This window comes from Nicotiana sylvestris, chromosome 11, assembly GCF_000393655.2.
Source record: "Nicotiana sylvestris chromosome 11, ASM39365v2, whole genome shotgun sequence".
Lineage (NCBI taxonomy): Eukaryota > Viridiplantae > Streptophyta > Magnoliopsida > Solanales > Solanaceae > Nicotiana > Nicotiana sylvestris.
In genome coordinates, this window is record NC_091067.1 from 133,314,781 (window position 1) to 133,335,764 (window position 20,984).

The window sequence follows — 20,984 nt, forward strand, 5'->3', positions numbered from 1 at the left end:
GAGATCTTCCATTCGAGGTCTCCACAATGTGTAATTTGTGGCAGTAAGCTTTATCATAACTCCAGATGATGATGACTCTTCCATTATGTCTTTAAAATGGCTTGGTCAATATTTTGGAGCAGAATCTCACCAAACGGAACTCACCAACGCGTCCGGAATGGTGAAAAATGATAGGATTGACTCTTCTTGGGTCAAAATAGGGCCTCCAGAAAATTTTCAAAATTTACACCAAACTTTTGGGGTTAAATCGAAAATATACTGAACTTGTGGGGCAGATTTATAATTTTAGTAACTTCAGGGGTTATTTCATAAATTTCTAAAAATTATGATGACTGGGCGCTGACTAGATGCTGACTGGATGTTGACGTGGCGCTGACTATATGCTGACGTGGCGCTGACTAGATGCTGACTGGATGATGACGTGGCACTGACTGGGCAGTTACTATTCATCATCTTCTTCCTTGAGCAGAAGAAAAAAATTTACCATAACTTCTTCGTTTTAGCTTTATTTGGCCTCCGGAAAATTGCGTTGAATTCGTATCGACGCAAGGAATCTAATGAAATGATCAAAACACACCGAAGATCACGTTTTCGAAAAACGTAAATCCGGGTTGAAATTTTTAGTGTTCCAATATTTCTCGATGAACACAGAATCGAGGGCTCTGATACCACTTGTTGTGATTCTCATATCAATATGAAGATTATTTGGGAGGAAAAACAACTCTATTTCACAAGAATAGAATTACAGAGAATTTACACCAAGAATTTCTCTCTACAAAAAAACCTCACCAAACTCTCTTTTTGTTCTCACAATCTCTTCCTGGATTGTATTTCAATCTCTCTGGATTGATATTTCTGTGTAAAACATAAGGCTCTATTTATAGCCTTAAAGAAGGTGGTTGGTGGTTGAATTCTTCATTCAACAATGGAGGCTTCAACAATGGTGGCTTCTAGAATGGATTGGTGGCTTCAACAATGGTGGGCATCTAGAATTGTTAGTTGGCAGCAGCTGAACTTATCAGTTGTTATTGTTGTTATGCTAAGACGGACAATGTTAAACAAGAATTGCTTCTCAAGCTGATGCTGGGTCTATAATCATCCTATATTGGAAACTGTGCCAGCTCATTATTCGCATTTAGCAAGAAATTTTCCCTTTTATTAAGGAGAATATTCTTGGATAATCTACCTCTTTACAGAGTTCAATCCATTTTTGATTTGAAATTGTTTAGGTTTTTACACCATTGGTGGAAAAATGTAAAAAGTACGGTCGTGCAATATGTATTGGAACTAACCACGGGAGCCTTTCAGATCGAATTATGAGCTATTATGGGGACTCACCTAGGGGAATGGTGAGCAGTAACTGAATTGCTTATCTAGAATACTCTGTTCTAGTCATTGTTGTTGTATTCTTTAATTACTTTGTATCATCTAAATGTGGTAACAGGTTGAATCAGCATTTGAGTTTGCAAGAATTTGTCGAAAGTTGGACTTCCACAATTTCGTCTTCTCAATGAAAGCTAGCAATCCAGTAGTTATGGTCCTGGCGTATCGCCTTCTTGTAGCTGAGATGTATGTTCAAGGATGGAATTATCCTTTACACTTGGGAGTTACTGAAGCTGGTGAAGGTGAGGACGGAAGGATGAAGTCTGCAATCGGTATTGGCACACTTCTTCAGGTACACTTTTAGACTTCCTGATGAACAACAGTAAAAGTTGTGCATCTTGTTGAAAGTAATATCTTTATTCCTTTTGCGTCCAGCTTCATTTATATGAGTTCTCTAGATATACCAGATATGTTGTACTCGCTAATACATATTCATTCATTCAAGCAATAGGGTATTTAGTATTTACTGTCAGAAAATGAAACAAAGCAAGAATATATTTGTTAAATTATGATAATAAGAAGACATAATTAAGCTAAAAGCTATAATCTGCTCAATCAGAGCGAGTTCTCAAGTGACAGAAAATACTAGTGATTTATCACATTTGGAATTTTAAAAACTAAATTGTGTTTATGCGAGCAAATTACTACGATAAGGTAGTCTATTCTCATACATGTTCCTCATTTGTGTGGCTTTATCATCATAAATGTATTGCTCGACTTTCTAAAGAAGAAAATTTTCTATTGATGCAGGATGGTCTGGGTGATACAATAAGGGTTTCCCTAATGAACCTCCAGAGGAGGAGATAGATCCCTGTCGACGGTTGGCAAACCTTGGAAAGAGAGCAGTTGAGCTTCAACAAGGAGTGGTACATGATTGCTTATAAATGTGCTCTAGGACCTTAAGGTTTGACAGTGTAGTAAAATTTCTGCTTCCTTTATCAGGCCCCTTTTGAAGAAAAGAACAGACGTTATTTTGACTTTCAACGTAGGTCAGGGGAATTGCAAGCTCAAAAGGAGGTCAGTTAAAAAACTTGAGCAGATCTGCTATATGAGGGTTCATTTTGTGAAGCAAACAAATGTTTTGATTTTTGTAACAGGGTGATGAAGTAGACTACAGAGGCGTGTTGCATCGAGATGGTTTTGTTCTCATGTCTGTTTCTTTGGATCAATTGAAGGTATCTAGCACTTCTCTAAGATAACTTGTTATATATGATTCTACTAATCGATTTTATTATATGCTAATTTTTTGTGAATTTTCTAGCCACAGTTGTTTTCTTTATATTATCTTCCCTAAAAAATAGCCTTGTCTTTTGGTTTTGCAGACCCCTGAACTTCTATACAGATCATTAGCGGCAAAGCTTGTCGTGGGCATGCCATTTAAGGTCTAACTCTAGAACTAATTCTTCTCCTTTGTTTGTGTGCCGTCTTTGTGCTAAATTATAATCAGTGGTTTTGCAGGATCTGGCAACTGTGGACTCAATCCTGTTGAGGGAACTTCCACCAGTAGATGATAAAGATTCTGTGAGGACCCTTGTGTTTTCTATGTAGTAATTTAAGTATCTAAGTTTTATCTTCATGATGCTTGGACGAATATGTTAAAATTTAGCATTTCTAGTGCAGATTATTTTGCTCGATCCCTTTTGTTTATGGAAACTTTGAGAATGACTTGATTGTGTCTTTGCAAAATGAACAACGTCTGGCTCTCAAAAGACTGGTTGACATAAGCATGGGAGTCATTACTCCTTTGTCAGAGCAATTGACAAAGCAGTTACCCAATGCAAGAAGGAGTTATTGGTGACTCTGAAGGAGTTATCTGGTGGTGCTCAAAAGCTTCTTCCAGAAGGTGTGATAATCATAATAGTTTTTTAAGTTCTTTGAATTAATTATATTCCAAAAGTTTAGTAATCCGGCTAGACTGGAACCTCCTTCAGGTACACGATTGGTTGTGTCTGTGCGTGGTGATGAATCAAAAGATGAATTGGACATCCTAAAGAGCACTGATGTTACTATGAATCATAATCTTCCATATACAGAAGAAAAAATTGGCAGAGTTCATGCAGCCAGTCTTGATTGTCAAAAGTCCCACATTGGTGGGTGACAATTTGGGTTTGGGAATTTTTCCCTATAAAAGGAGGCCTAATGTTTAGGATTTAAATACACCTCTCATTTGCCTTCTTATCTTCTTAAGGCATTTGTATCTTCTCTCTTTAGTATTATTTCACTTGTATTTTGGAGTGGAATAAAATATTGGTTGTGTCCGAGGAAGTAGGCAAAATTAGCTGAACCTCATAAATTTTGGTGTTCCTTTTATTGTTGCTTTATTGTCTTATTTATTATTTGGTGGTTGTCATAATTTTTGGTATAGTAGTTATGACTTATTCACACAATATACATTTGGCTTCCGCAACAATTCGTATCAGAGCCAAGGTACTGTCTAAGTATGCTATGTGGTTGCAGCGTAGTCTGATCTTCCACATCAGAAAAGATTTATTTTGATAACTGAGTCAAGGTTCTGTCTGAGTATGCTCTGTGGTTGTAGCTTAGTCTGACCTTCCACACCAGAAAGGAAATAATCTTGATTTGTGTCGCCAGCTATTAAATAATATTTGTGTCAAAGATGGGAGACAATAAACAAGAAGAATCTACATCAGTGTCAACAATACTTCATCATTGGCATCTTCGCTTATGACAAGAATTGTGTCAAATGCAAAATTTGCGGTAGAAATTTTTGACGGGTCAGGTATTTTGGTATATGGCAAGGCGAGGTTCTAGACATCCTTTTTCAACAAGGGCTAGATCTTGCCATTGAAGAAAAAAGACCAGATGTTATTGGAGAAGAAGATTGGAGAATTATCAACTGTGTTGCTTGCGGTATCATTCGATCCTACCTTGTTAGAGAGCAGAAATATCAATACACAAAGGAAACTTCTGCAAGTAAATTATGGAAAGCACTGGAGGATAATTTTTTGAAGAAAAACAGTCAAAATAAATTGTACATGAAGAAGAGACTGTTTTGCTTCACATATGTTCCCGATACCACGATCAATGAACATATCACCAGTTTCAATAAGTTGGTCACAGATTTGCAAAATATGGATGCAACTTTTGATGATGGTGACTTGGCCTTGATGTTGTTGGGGTCACTTCCTAATGAGTACGAGCACCTTGAAACTACTCTACTCCATGGAAATGACGAACTTTCTCTCAAAGAAGTTTGTTCGGCTTTGTACAGCTATGAACAAAGAAAGGGAGAAAAACAGAAGGGCGGAGAAGGAGAAGCACTGGTTGTGAGGGGTCGTCCTCAAATTCAAACGAGGACAAAGAAAGGAAGATCCAAGTCAAGATTTAGACCCAGCAAAGATGAATGTGTCTTTTGTCGAGAAAAGGGGCACTGGAAGAAAGACTGTCCGAAGTTGAAGAATAAGGCCAAACATAATAATGAAAAGGCCATTATGGATTCAAATGTAGCTGATGATGATGATTCAGACTTCTCATTAGTTACAACAGAGCCATCAACATTATCAGACATATGGTTGATGGGCTCGACTTGTAGCTATCATATGTGTCCCAACAGGGACTGGTTCGTGGATTTTCAAGAAGGAAAATATGGAGTCGTCCACACAGCGGATAACAACCCTCTTACCTCATATGGCATTGGTTCAATACGATTAAGGAACCATGATGGAATGATCAGAACATTAATGTGATGACCCGACCCGTCGTCTCATGAGTTACTGCCCCGTTTTCCCCATTTCCTATTTCTTTATGCTTCATTATCAGTGTTGGGTGTGAACGAGTTGATTTGGATTGATTTTAGTAGGAAATGAGACACTTAGTCTCTTTAAGGAAGGTTTGTTTTGGAAAAGTCAACCGGAGGTTGACTTATGTGTTAGAGGGCTCGGATTTGAATCCCGATAATTCGGTTAGCTTCGTTAGGTGATTTGGGATATGTGTGCAAAATTTCAGGTCATTCGGACGTGGTTTGATTGGGTTTTTGACGCGAAACATGAGCTAATTGTTTAACGAGCGAAATGGGTATTGAACTGAGCAAATGAGCTCCGAATTGAGTTTCGACTGAAGGGCTATATTCGTATTATTATTTGTGACTCATAGGAATAAGAATCATCGAATTCCGAGGTCCCAGGCCCGAGAAATGAATTTTTGAGTAAAATTGCTTTCTGAAAAAATATCTAAGGAAAATGGAAATGAAATTTGATTAGAAAGTGATGGTATCGGGCCCGTATTTTGGTTCCGGCGCCCAGTACAGGTCTTAAATATGGTTTAAGCACTTTTTGTAAAGTTTGGTTGAAAATGGACGTCATTTGACGTGATTCGGACTCAAAATGAAAAATTTGATGTTTTATGAAATTTGAAGGAATTCTTGGATTTTAAAGCTTAATTCGTGGTATATGACGTTATTTTGGCGATTTGATCGCACGGTTAAGTTTGTATTGTATTTTGAGACATGTTGGTATAATTGGTTAAGGTCCCGAGGGCCTAGGGTGGATTTCAGAAGGTTAACGGAATGGAAATCGGATAAAAGGATTGTTGGAATTTTCTGCTGCAAAAGTTGTCTTGGACAGCAACTGTGCAATCGTGGAGCCTATTTCGAAAGCTTATATCTCAAAATATATAAGGAATCTGTAAATTTACAAAACATGAAAGTTGTACCTCTTGTATCCTAGTTTCCATAAAGCTAAACCATTAATTATTCCGACATTTATATAGAAAGTTATGATCGATTGAATAAGGGTTGGTAAAGCTGTTTTGAAATTTTCCAGAAATGTTTGATGCGAGGGGGCTACTTTGGAAGCTTATACCTCTAAATCCATAAGGAATCTGAAAATTTGCAAAACATGAAAGTTGTAGCCCTTGCATTCTAGTTTCCAGAAAGTTAAACCATTCATCATTCCGATATTTATACAGAAAGGTATGACAGATGTAGTGAAGGCTGGGACTGCCTTTTGTTTTGGCTGGAAATAAGAAATGCGACTTGCCTGGAAAACAGCTTATATTCGGGAATTAGCCATTTTTATTCATTTGTGACGATTGTAGAGCTTGGGAAAAGCGATTTTCAACAGATTTTTCAAGGGAAACATTTGGGGTAAGTGTTCTATATCCGAAAGTGATTATATTTCATAAATACATAGTTATATTCATCGTTTAATTCAGATTTAAATGGAAGAAATTGAAATTTTTGCAAATTTTTCAAAAATGAAAAATTAAGATTTGGAGGTCGAGTTGTTGTCGGAATTTGATAATTTTGGTATGGTTGAACTCGTATCGGAATGGGTTGTCGGATTTTATGAGTTTCGCCGGATTTCGAGACGTGGGCCCCACGGGCGAATTTTGAGTGTAATTTCGGATTTTTGATGGAAAATGTAGAATTCCATATGGAATTAATTCCTATAATTTTTATTAACTGAATCGAATCGTTATGGCTAGATTCGAGGCATTCAGAGGTCAATAAGGGGCAAAGGCATCGCGAGCTAGAGAATTAGCCGGTTCGAGGTGAGTAATTGATGTAAATGATGTCCTGAGGGTTTGAAACCCCGAAATTTTACATTGTAACGCTATATTGAGGTAACTTGCACGCCGGATAACGGGCGTGGGGTAGAACACCATTGGGGATTGTGACTTGATCCGTCCCGAGAGAGGTTTGTACCGTGTTTTCTACTTGAACTAAATTGAGAATCATCCTTACTTAGATTTAATTGTTACATTTGGGCTTCTTGCCAATTATTTGAATCCTTCAGGGATTGATATCACTGCTTTCGCATATTTTGCATATCATTTGACCTCAGTCCCAGGTTTTAAATACTGTTTTGCAAACTCAACCATCTTTCTAAGATTTAAAAAACTTAAATGATATTTCTAAATGATATTTCGGGCTGAGAATTACTGTTTTACAAATGCCCAAGTGGCTTGTGATGTTTTCTGGACTGAGCATGGATCGGGCTGCGCGCCGCAGCAGTATTACATTGATATTGAGGCCGAGAGTCTGGTTAAGTACATTGATATTGAGGCCGAGAGCCTGGTTGATTATACTGAGATTGATATGAGACCGAGAGCCTAGATTTGATGCCACAAGATGGCTTGATATTGCGTTTGGACTGTAGGAGCCCCTCCGGAGTCTGTACACACCCCCAGTGAGCGCCGTTGACGATAAATAAATGGATGGCTCGAGCTGCACGCCCCAGTGGGTACTAGAGTGTACCATCATATGCATTGCATTGCACTCATGCATTTGTTTTTATCGGTTATACATATCTCAGTATTTGGTACTCTGATTTAATTGACTTGTTGCTTCACTATTTGTTGTTCTAAACTGCCAGTTATAGTTTACTTGGTATTCTTTTCATGATTTCTTATTCTCAGCCTTTATTTATGCTTATTACTCACTGGGTCGGAGTACTCACATTACTCCTTGCACCTTGCGTGCAGATCCAGGTACACCACAGGCTGAGTGAGGATTTGTTTAGCTGAACAACAGTACCCGGGAGTATTGAGGTAGCTGCATGGCATTCGCAGCCTTGATCTCTCCCCTCTATCTCTATCTTTTATTCCGAATTTTTCCTAGACAGACTTGTAATAGGTGGATATTCTGTATTAGAGGCTCATATTCGTGACACCGGATTCTATTGGGCTATGGTGTGGTATTTTAATTGAACTTCCGCAGATTTTATTATTAATTATACACTTGTATGTAATGACTTAGTAAATTCTCTGTGATATTTATCTATAATCTGAATAAGAATTTGGGATAATGTTGTTGAATGGTCGGGCTTGCCTAGCAGTGTGTTGGGCGCCATCATGACCGGGGTTGGGGTCGTGACAATTAATAGATGTTCGATATGTACCAGGTTTGAAGAAAAATCTCATCTCTATGGGAGCCCTAGAATCAAAAGGGTTCAAAATCATTGCAGAAAATGGAGTGATGAGAGTATGCTCTGGTGCACTAGTGGTAATGAAGACCAATCGGAAGAACAATAACATGTACCGTTATCACGGTAGTACAGTTATTGGGACAACGATAGTAACATCCAGTGACGAAAAAAAGGCAGAAGCAACCAGGCTATGGGACATGCTGGAGGAAAATCCTTGAAAACTTTATCAGATCAAGGATTGTTAAAAGGAGTAAAGGCTTGCAACTTGGAGTTTTGCGAGCATTGTGTCAAAGGAAAACAGACAAGGGTTAAATTTGGTACAGCGATCCATAATACTAAAGGTATTTTCGATTATGTACACTCTGATGTTTGGGGTCCTTCCAAAAACACCTTCATTGGGTGGTAAGCACTATTTTGTAACTATTGTTGATGATTTTTCCTGAAGAGTGTGGGTATATACAATGAATAGCAAAGATGAAGTGTTGGGAATTTTTCTCAAATGGAAGACGATGGTGGAGAATCAAACAGGCAGGAGGATCAAGTGTATTGGCACGGACAATGGAGGTGAATACAAAAATGATCATTTCAATAAGGTCTGTGAAAATAATGGCATCGTCCGACACTTCACTGTCAGACATACACCACAACAGAATGGAGTGGCAGAACGTATGAACCGGACCTTGCTGGAGAAGGTACGGTGTATGTTGTCCAATGCTGGCTTGGGCAAAGAATTTTGGGCTGAGGCAGTTACATATGCATGCCACCTCATTAATCGTCTACCATCTGCTGCTATTGATGGCAAGACACCATTTGAAAAATGGTATGGAAAGCCTGTTGTAGATTATGACTCTTTGCACGTATTTGGCTCAACTGCATATTATCATGTGATAGTGTCAAAATTGGATCCATGGGCAGTGAAGGCTATTTTTATGGGGATTACTTTTGGAGTCAAAGGATATCGCTTATGGTGTCTTATGACAAAGAAAGTAATATTCAGCAAGGATGTTACCTTTGATGAATCTGCTATGGTAAATAAGGTAACAGAAAATACCAAACAAAATGAGGGTGCTTCTAAGCAGGTGGAGTTGAGGGAAAATTTATTTTTTCTACACAAGAAGCAGAGGAGGAAACAAATGAAGATTACCCTCTGGAAGAAGAGCCAGTAGAGGAGATTCCAACTCAGGAACCTCAACAACAACTTGAATCAATAGCAACCAGCAGGCCAAAAAGAACAATAACGAAACCTGTTCGTCTCATAGAGACGGTTGCTTGTGCAACCTCAATTGTAGCTGATGATGTTCCTACCACTTATAAAGACGCTGTCCAAAGTTCAGAAGAAGATAAGTGGAGGATTGCCATGAATGATGAAATACAGTCCCTTCATCAGAATCATACATGGAGATTGGCCAATCTCCCGAAGGGAAAGAAAGCAATTGGGTGCAAATGGGTATTTGCAAAGAAAGAAGGATTTCCTAACCAAGAAGATGTTCGCTACAAAGCAAGATTGGTGGCCAAAGGATATGCTCAAAAGGAGGGAATTGATTACAATGAAGTGTTTTCTCCAGTTGTAAAACATTCCTCCATTAGAATTATGTTGGCTTTGGTAGCACAGTTGGATTTGGAACTAGTTCAGATGGATGTAAAAACTGCGTTTTTACATGGAAACTTGGAGGATGAAATCTACATGACTCAGCCAGAAGGATTCAAAGTTGCTAGAAAAGAAAATATGGTGTGCAAACTTGAAAAAGCGTTGTACGGATTGAAACAATCTTCTAGACAATGGTACAAGCGATTTGACAAGTTTATGTTGCGGCAAGGGTACAAGAGAAGCAAATACGATCATTGTGTGTATTTGTGCAAGCTTAAAGATGGTTCCTTTATATATCTTCTCCTATATGTTGATGATATGTTGATAGCTTCCAAGAATTCGGAAGAAATTGATAAGTTGAAGACTCAACTGAAGAAGGAGTTCGAGATGAAGGATCTGGGTGAGGCAAGGAAAATTCTTGGCATGGAGATAATTAGAGATAGACGTTCAAAGAAACTCTGTTTATCTCAGAAAGAATATTTGAAGAGAGTACTACAACGTTTTGGCATAGATGACAAGACTAAGCCAGTTAGTACTCCACTTGCTCCCCATTTTAAGCTAAGTACTACTATGTCGCCAATGGATGAAGCTGAACGAGAGTATATGTCAAAGGTACCATACGCAAATGTTGTTGGTAGCTTGATGTATGCAATGGTTTGCACAAGGCCTGACATTTCACAAGCTGTTGGAGTTATTAGCAGATATATGCACAATCCAGGGAAGGAGCATTGGCAAGCTGTGAAGTGGATTCTACGGTATATTCATAATACTGTAGATGTCGGGTTAGTTTTTGAGCAGGAAGACAATCAGTCTGTAGTTGGATATTGTGACTCAGATTTTGCGGGTGATCTGGACAAACGAAGATCAACTACTGGTTATGTGTTTACTTTTGCAAAGGCACCAGTTAGTTGGAAGTCTACTTTGTAGTTAACAGTTGCTTTGTCTACAACAGAGGCGGAGTACATGGCTATTACAGAGGCTGTGAAAGAGGCAATTTGGCTTCAGGGGTTGCTAAAAGAGCTTGGTGTTGAACAAAAAAGTATCACAATTTTTGTGATAGTCAAAGTGCTATACAATTAGCGAAGAACCAAGTTTATCATGCAAGGACGAAGCACATTGATGTTCGGTATCATTTCGTATGAGAAATCATAGAAGAAGGTGGAGTCACGGTGAAAAATATTCATACTACACAGAATCCTGCTGATATGCTGACAAAAGTGGTGAATGTGGTCAAGTTTCAACATTGTTTGGATTTGATCAACATTGTTGAACACTGAAGATTGAAGATGAAGACACAACCAAAATTTGTTATTGCGAGAAAGTTGAAGTTGTGGAATTTTGCCAAGGTGAAGATTTGTTGATTGTCAAAAGTCCCACATCGGTGGGTGACAATTTGGGTTTGGGAAATTTTCCCTATAAAAGAAGGCCTAATGTTTAGGATTTAAATACACCTCTCATTTGCCTTCTTATCTTCTTAAGGCATTTGTATCTTCTCTCTTTAGTATTATTTCACTTGTATTTTGGAGTTGAATAAAATATTGGTTGTGTCCGAGGAAGTAGGCAAAATTCTGGTGTTCCTTTTATTGTTGCTTTATTGTCTTATTTATTATTTGGTGGCTGTCATAATTTTTGGTATAGTAATTGTGACTTATTCACACTATATACATTTGGCTTCCGCAACAGTCAAAGTTGCTACCAGTTAGTCTTGACGGCTTAATCAATATGACATACGTGCACTTACATATCTCACTTGTATAAACTTTCTTAAACGCAGACATTACGAGAGGAAACATACTTGGCTGCTGCATTTTCATGTCTCTAATTTTTTGACTCTAATAACCTGAAAATATCATCTGTTGCAGGCTTTTTGAGTATCTCTCTGAGAATTCATTGAACTTCCCAGTGATTCATCACATACACTTTCCCAATGATACCCACAGGTATAGTAAATCAGACTTCACTTACCTAAAATCTGACATGTGGAGGTTATGTAGAATTTAGCTTATGAAAATTTCAATATGACAGGGATGATTTAGTGATTGGTGCTGGGGCAAATGCTGGGGCTCTCTTGGTAGATGGGCTCGGAGATGGTATTCTGTTGGAAGCTCCAGATCAGGATTTTGATTTCCTCAGAAATACGTCTTTCAATTTGCTTCAAGGTTGCAGAATGCGGAACACAAAAACGGTAATGAAAGTGAATGGATAAAGCAAGAATCTGAACTAATTCATAGTAACATGATTTCTTTCCATATTATGTGTATCCCTTTCAGGAGTACGTATCATGCCCATCGTGTGGCAGAACTTTATTTGATCTTCAAGAGATAAGTGCTCAAATAAGGGAGAAGACGTCACACTTGCCCGGTGTTTCAGTAATTACACGACCCTAATGCTTACTGTCATTGAATTTCTTAAATTTCTATCTGTAAAAATGGTTTGTGTTGTGTCGTTAATTTCCTTTTCAGATTGCCATCATGGGCTGCATTGTGAATGGACCTGGGGAGATGGCTGATGCGGACTTTGGATATGTTGGTGGTGCTCCTGGGAAGATTGACCTTTACGTCGGCAAGGTACCAAGCTTTGATTTTCCTTATTTTATTAATGCTCTTCACAACTAAGAACTTCCTCGCTAGTTACCAAGTAAGACGCGTCTGGCTTGCCCTATTCACTATATAATGTCAACTGAAAGAAAATTTAAGACAAAATGTCACTTGAAGTACAAAAAGTGCGAGTGGACAATGCCTCTTCAGCCAACATACTGGCCTAAAAGATAATCAAAACTAGATGCGCATATGCTACATGGTTGTTGTTATCTCTCAACTGAAAATGCCAAGATAGCACAGCTTGTAGTCCTTCAAGCGTACGCAATTTGCTCAAAAAACAGCTAAAGAAAATGAAGTTATACATGTAATTTTTCTGAAAGGAGTACCAATTTGTCTCATATAATTCCTTAAAACACACTGGTAGTGTCTTCAGTAGCAAGAAGCAAAACAAATCTTTGAGCCATTGGAATACAATATAAAGAACTGCTAGCTTTCAAATTTTGTAATACTTTTAACTAATATGTTTCAGTTACTGGTGAACGAAATTTCTATCAGGCGGTGGTAAAACGCGGTATTCAAATGGAGCATGCAACAGATGCCTTGATCCAGCTAATTAAAGATAACGGCTGCTGGGTGGATCCTCCGGCTGCGGAGTAAGATCAACTGGAAGAGTTAACAGATGGAACTGGGAGGGAGGTCTAGATACAGTTGCATTGTAAATGCAGATTCTAGCACCTGATAATAATACAGCATTAGCCAACTCCAGAGAGCTACCATTTCCAAGCAGCTGAGATGTAGCTTTTATGTTGTTGTAGAATCAGGTACATGCATGCAAATGCAGAACATGATTATTCATGTATTAATCAATTCAAGTTCCAAGTCCCATTCTTGGGAATCTAGTAATAGGCTATATCGTTGTTCATTGATGACCAATCTACATAGTGAGGCTAGCCTGATGCACGAAGCATCCCGCATTCACAAAGGGTCCGGGGAAGGACCGCACCTAAGGTTATGTTGTAGACATCCTATCCTAATGCAAGAATTAGTGGTTACTTTCATGGTTCGAACCCGTGACCTATAGGTTATATGGCAGCAACTTTTGCTGTTGCTTCAAGGCTCCTCTTCAACCAATCTGCACAGGATGGATAACAAATTAGTTTAAGTTTTATTCGCAGACAATGTAGAGTATATATACACAATCAGCTAGAGTGAGTGTCTATGCCAATCATGACTAGCTTGGACAATATGGTAGTTAAACATGTTGTAATTGGTCAGTTACATTAATATGCAAATATCTTATATCGTCGTGGATAAACTTATGTTTATATGGAAAAAAAATTATCAACTGTTCTTAGTTTTCATTTTTTAAAAGCAAATTTTCCGGTGGGTTGCACAGTATGAATATTTAATCTTGTAAACACAAGTCAATTAATTTTTCACACAATTTTTGTAAAAGTTAATTTCTTTAAATCATTTATTGTGATAAGTAAATAAAATATTCAACGATATCCAAAAATGATGTGCTAAATAAAAATGATAAACTTCAACGAAAACGATGAGAGATAGCAAGTACACGATTAAGTATTGGAATTAGCTAATTAGGGCAATCCCTTTGTGTAAGATTTACTACTACTCATTATGTGCACACTTCTCTCTTTCTTTTTGATTAAGCATTAGAAAGATATTGCATGTTAAGTAAAGATCAACATCCTCTAATTAGTGTATACATACATTATATGAGATTTAAACATTAAGAAATCTACTTTTAACTGCACCACTCTTCCTTCATATCTGAGTTGGCTCAAACAAAAAATTCAATATAGACAAAACTGTGATGCCTATTCGATTCACATGCTTATTAATTATACTTTGGCCCATGTTAATTACATATATATAATGATCTGCCTGCTTGACAAATGGCAACTGTCAATAAGGCACTTGGTATTTAACCTGGAACAAATCTGTACGGGAAACTTCTTTCTGAATCTATATCAGGTTTAGGCAAGTTAGAGGGATTATAAAATAAAATACTTAAGAATGAAGATTTTAGAAACCGGGGAGGAGCGAAGCTAGAATGCGGATTCGGTCGAACTTAATAGTTTTTGTTCAAACTTGCATTAAAACATTCATTAAATATGAAATTTAGAACCTAATTAACTTGTAATCTTAAATATACCATAATATTTGTCTAATTGTAGACAGTGTCGGAGGCAGGATCGTCACCAAGGGGGTTTCAAAGGGATTCAGAACTTAATATATAGAGATAAAAAATAAGTTTTGCCTTATATATACAGCGTAATTTTTCGGCGAAGGGGGTTCGGGTCCGTCCCCTAAATCCGCCCCTGACTATAGAAGCTTTTTATTAAGGATCAAATAAAATTTTAAATTAAATTATTTTCACATAATAGGAAATGAGGTCATGGATTGGAACATAAACAAGATTTACAATATCGGAGGGAGTATATAAAGAGAGTCAAAATTTGGTCAAAGAATTAAAGTTCAAATTTTCAACTTTCCCCAACAAACGCCTTCAATAAACCAGAAGAATACGTTAAAAGTTACCTAACGAGCTCAATTCAACTGTTCCTTTATTCTAGTAGTAGTGTTTGTCTTCCTTAGAAGAATGACGATTCCCTTACTCCTTTTAAATATACCATTGTATTAAACAGGGATTAGAAAAAATAAGCTTTATGATTCATGATTCAAAAATAGTAAAATTGAATTGTATGTAATAGTGACGGCACAAAGCACAAATAATCTTCTATCTATCTATCTATCTATATTATTATAAAAGCACGAATAATTTATGCTAAATGTTGAACGACTAAAATATCCATTAAACATTGATCGACTTTTAAAACCTTAAAAATTTATATAATTTAAGGATATAATTGTAAATTATTTAACGTTAGAATTATTTTCCGATTTAAACTACACTATACGCCGATCTTATAGCTGAAGTCTCTTACAAGTAACCATCGCAATGAGATTAAAGCTTTTCTTATTCAAACGTTTGATTATATTCCTTGTGGGATTCTACCACAAATTATCTTAGTATTTAAAGGAAGCTGGAAGTCAATGATTTTATACAAAAGGTTCCATACGAAATTGATGCCACAGGATGATTGCTACTTTAATAAATTGTGTATTTGCTTCTTGATAGGGTGCGTATTCCATAAAAGTAGTGGTTTCATATTTAGCTAACCAAGGCTAATTTTATTATCTTAAATTCCATTTAATGTACGCTCCTCTAATCTATTTTATTCTTCATGTTTTAGATTCTTAGGGTAATACATATCTTCTTTGGTGGTAAATTAACTATATGTCTCTACTAACTATTCTAGAAATTTCAAATTATGAGAACATTAACGTTTGCAATATTTTGTCAGTCTTTTAAATTATATTTTACGTACGTTTCATGTTGATAGGTTGCAAGAGACTCGAGTTACGAGTTACTCGAAGATAGTATTATCGTAAATTCTTTATTCTTGATTGTTAATTTATGTTATTCTAATATATTCTACTATTGGTTCTTGATATGTATGTATTTGATAATTTTTGCTTTGATTTTATTGTAAATATCATTATGTTAATTTATAGACCAAAATAATATTTTCTTAATCACCTGTTTTAAAAATTTATTAGATATAATAAAGCACGTTAAAAATGAATATAATTATAATATTCAATATACTACACAATATTTTTTTTCTAGTTAAACTGCAAGTTTAGTTCTAATTATAATATGAGTCAAACATGCAGCAAACCCCCAATAACTCCTACAAAGTTGTTTCGCTTCTTATTTTGGTATGTATCAATTATAATTGATCAATAACTTTAGACTACACCTATGAGATAATCTCAGACCCTTAAAAACGTATTCCTAATCTATATGGAATTATAATATCATTCAAGTAAGTATCCTCCTTATTGCTAAAGTTCTAAAGCCATACCAGCTAGACATGAATAAAAATACTTTTAAACACCTTTAACCATAGACAACGAAATTACATAATTACATGCCACAAGTATATATTTTTACAAGGTGCAAGTCTTGTTGATGTCTCGCCAATGAGTCCTAGACCAACATATAGTTAACATGGGAAACAAACTTCAAATTGGCTCCCAAGTCAAACGGTAATAGCAAGACAAATATTTTCATCATTAAGTGAAAATGTAAGTTGTGAAAATACATGATGGAAGAGATGTCTTAGCAAATAAAAATAAATATGTCGATACTAAATAAGTTTTTGATAGTTACATTCTCTGGTGATAGCAAAACACTATTCAATTTTCACTCCACAGAAGATGATACCAATGACTTTTGCCAAAAATAATACTTACATATTTTGATACTATATGACCTTCGCTATACATATTTCTTGAGAAGATTACTATACTAAACTTAAAAAAGATCTTCTTTATACATAGTTTGATTTTGAAGAAAAGGGCACCCATCATGATAGTGATATGAACTTTAGATCCCGCAATTGCCTTATGTAATGGTACAATGATAGTACATATAGAGATTAGCCAATAATGTCATATATGCAAAAATTATAATGGGCCAACGTGCTTTAGGTATTATGTTAATGTAATAACATTGATTTTTAACATTTCAAAGATGTAGCATTGTATCCATATCAATTCTTTACAAGGATTCTTTCTTCTTGTATATTCTAATATAATTAGTTTCTTATCCCGTCACATAAATAATTGATTGAAGATTTACGTGCAACGCACGTACATAGAAACTAGTATTATTATAAAAATACGAATATAATGTTGGTTTACTAAAATAACCTTATAATATTAAGAATAATAATTTACAATAAAAGGTCATAACCGGAATTGTACCCATTAGTCATGTAATCCTATTAGTTTTAGGACATACTTCTTATGGGAATCCCAAACATTAGCTATACAACTCTATTACTTTTAGGATCCTATTCCTAATTCTTAAAACCTCGAAAAATTTTGCTAAATCAATTTATTTGTAAATATGCTGGTTTGATAATATAGTTAAAGAAAGTCTGTGAATTTGAGGAAACTTAATGGGAATTAACTGAGAAAAAAAGGCTAACCAGTACGTAGTCTACTAATCCACAATTTTGGTTTACGTTTTAAGTCCAAATCCTAATATCAATTGGAAACAATATATATAACTTATTTTCTGTTTGAGACTTGCCACATTGTCATGTAATTCTATTATCTTTTAGGAATTTTATGTGCCACGTTGCCACATAGACATGTAATTCTTTTATTTTTAGGACATATTTCTTAAAAAAATTATTTTATTAATTTAATTGGAGAACGTATTAAATTGTACGAATCCATTTTCTTTTTAAAAAAAGAGCCAAATACTTCTACATATTAGTTTTTAGCTTTGGTCCTGGTGTAAAAATACAGGGTAAAATTAAAATATAACCAGATTTATAAGTAGTAATTGAAAAATAACCACAGTTTCAAAAATAATCGAAATTTAGCCACTTTTCAAGTAAAGATAAATCTGAACGAAAATACTGTTCAAAATTTGAAAAATATTCTAGCATAATATACTAAAGTTCCAGTATATTATACTGGACTTCCAGCATAATATACTGGTCCAGCATAATATGCTGGAAGTTCATACACAGGTGTTCCAATCTCCAGTATATTATGCTGGAACTTTTCGTGTGTTGGAGTTCCAGCATAATATGCTGGAAGTTCATACCCAGGTGCACCAATCTCCAGTATATTATGCTGGAACTTTTCATGTTGCAGTAAAATAGCGGCTATTTTTCAGTGACTTTGCAAATGTTGGCTATTTTTCAATTATCAGTCTGAAGACTGGCTAGCACGTGCTATTTTCAAAAAAATACAATATCAAAATTCTGCAAACATTACAATGCTGCAAACTTTGCAAAAGGTATTGTTTCTTCTACATTATACTATTTTTATTGTACTTATCAACCAAGTCTTCTTGCTTTAGCTTATGTATTCATATGTTATTCCTAAGATTGAAAATCAACCGTGTAGATAATATATTCCTCAATTGTTATTTTTTTCCTTCAATTTTATCAACTACATTATTTGTCAAAAAATTTATTCAAGATGATTTGTATAAATAGTTATTGGATGTATATATTCAATAGATAGTTTTATTGAATTCTATCCGTATGAGATCAAACTATTTTTCTCTTTTTTGCTTGGCTAATATTATACTCTTATTTAGTTAGTTGATGATTTGTGTTCGCCTATTAATTAAGTAAGTTATTAATGTTCTATCCATTTTATTAAAGTGATGTACTAGATTAGGCCGCCAGGCCTTTCTAGATCATTTGGGTCTTTTTCAAGAAGCTGCTTTTTCCAATAAATATTGGTTACATTTCTTTATGTTATTTGTACCAGTAAGAAGCATGTTTTAGGAAGTTTAGTCATTTACTTTGTCTTAAAATAAAGGGATAAATAATTTTTTACTTTGTCTTAAAATAGTTAATGATATCATAAATGACTCATGTACAATTGTAAAGGTAAAAGATTTTAAAATATTTCAAAACAAGTTTACGTCCCTTTTAAATGCATAAAACCACCATAAATAGCTTATTTATAATTGTGAATTAAAAAACTTTAAAATAATTTTACGTCCTTTTCGAATGTGTAAAACCCAATAAATTGACTTTTATTTATATGCATGATTTATATTCTAGATTCAATGTACAAATAATAAACTATATAAATAGAGATGCTCTATGGTATTTCTTCTTGAAAAAAATGCTACAAGAAGGTATATGATGAAAATAAAATTGCTAATTGCAATAATTGTATGATAAGAGATATGGATTGCGAGGAAGATAAACATATAAAAAATCTTTCAATTCCTTTTATTCCTTTATAAAATAAAGATGTTTCTAATGTAACTATATAATACTTTGTAGAAACTATTTAAAACTTGAGTTGTTCAATGACAAATGATGTTACACTCTTTGATGCTGTAAAATACTTGCTAGGGTGTGATGTTAAAGAGTATACCAATTAATTTCTAAAAAAGTTATCATTTTTTAATTTTATTTTTAATAAACTAAATATATAATTTGATGTCAAAGATGGATCTTCAGCTAACAATAAGGACAAATGCATCATTCAGTGATTTCTTATTTCGTGTCAGAAATGAAAAGGTGCATACAATAAAAGATGATTTGGTCCTTTTTCCAGAACAATTGACTATCAAGCACATTGATGATATTAGTTGTGAAAATCTCTTAACAAGGAAATTATTCCATCACTAAATGAAAATGGAAGTTGTGTAAAGTACATGACACTAAGTTTTTAATTCCTTTTGACAGTTAAAGGCCTTTAGTTTTCTTTTACGTGGTTTTTGTTTATTTTGTGGCTTCATGGTGCATTAGCTTTTTCTTTTTTTAATGGTAGGTGATTTTAACTGGAGTTGAATATATTATTATTAATTTAAAATAAACTTTCACTGCGTACATGTTGATTTTGAAGCAAAATACATTCATCATGTTACCGAGAAACTTAATTTCGTCAAATAGCTTATGTAATTGTATAAGAATGGTACGCAGAGGTTTTGACAACATCGTTATACATGCAGACATCGTGATATGTCAATGTACTTTCAAGCTTGTGTTCATCCTTAGAATTCAACTTTCACATCCAGAAAATTTATCGAACATTTGTGTTTTGTAATGACAATAAGAAAAGCACAAGGGCAAATAACTCCAAATATTGAACTGTATATGCGGCAATATATTTTCTCATACGAACACTTATATGATGCACTTTTAAGAGGAATATCAATATTCACAACAATGTTCTGGTCATGACGGAGCACCAAAGCATATGAAGGGAACATATATAAAGAATATTGTCTACAAAGAAGAGTTAAGATAATTATAAGTATGTAATAATATTATCTAACTACCATATAGCCTGTTTGGCCAAGCTTTTTTTTGGGCCAAAAATGTTTTGTTTGGCCAAAAGCAGTTTTGGCAAAAAAATTGAGATGTTTGGCCAAGCTTTTAGAAGAAAAAAAAAGTGCTTTTGAGGAGAAACAGTTTTTGAGAAGAATAAAAAAGTAGCTTCTCTCTAAAAGCACTTTTCTGAGAAGCACTTTCGAGTAAAATACACTTAGAAGCAGTTTTCAAAAGTTAGGCCAAACACTAATTACTGTTCAAAAGTGTTTTTCAAATTAATTAGCCAAATACAAATTGTTTCTCACCAAAAGCACTTTGCTAAAAAGTACTTTTGAGAAAAACACTTCTCAAAATAAGCTGATTTTAGAAGCTTGGCCAAACATGCTATAAATTGATCATTTTGCAAGTTCAAATGACAATATTCAATCATTTTGAAATAAGGTCTTATGCTAATATAATGATCTTTTTGGCATTTAAATTATTGTTGTATTGTATATAATTCTCTCACTACTTAAATTTTATGTTCCTTTATAAAAATAATTTCCTAAACCATTATGTACAACTTTTAACATGTAACGCACGTTCATATAAACTAGCTATTATAAAAGCATGAATAAAAAGTTGGATTACAAAAATAACCTTTTAATATTAAGCATAATAACTCACAATAAAA

The 20,984-nt window shown here is 34.9% G+C and overlaps 1 pseudogene; it reads left to right on the forward strand.

The window, feature by feature from the left end:
* Nucleotides 1-925: 925 nt before the first annotated feature.
* On the forward strand, nt 926-13,093 carry LOC104218478 (4-hydroxy-3-methylbut-2-en-1-yl diphosphate synthase (ferredoxin), chloroplastic-like; annotated as a pseudogene).
* The last annotated feature ends 7,891 nt before the right edge of the window (nt 13,094-20,984 follow it).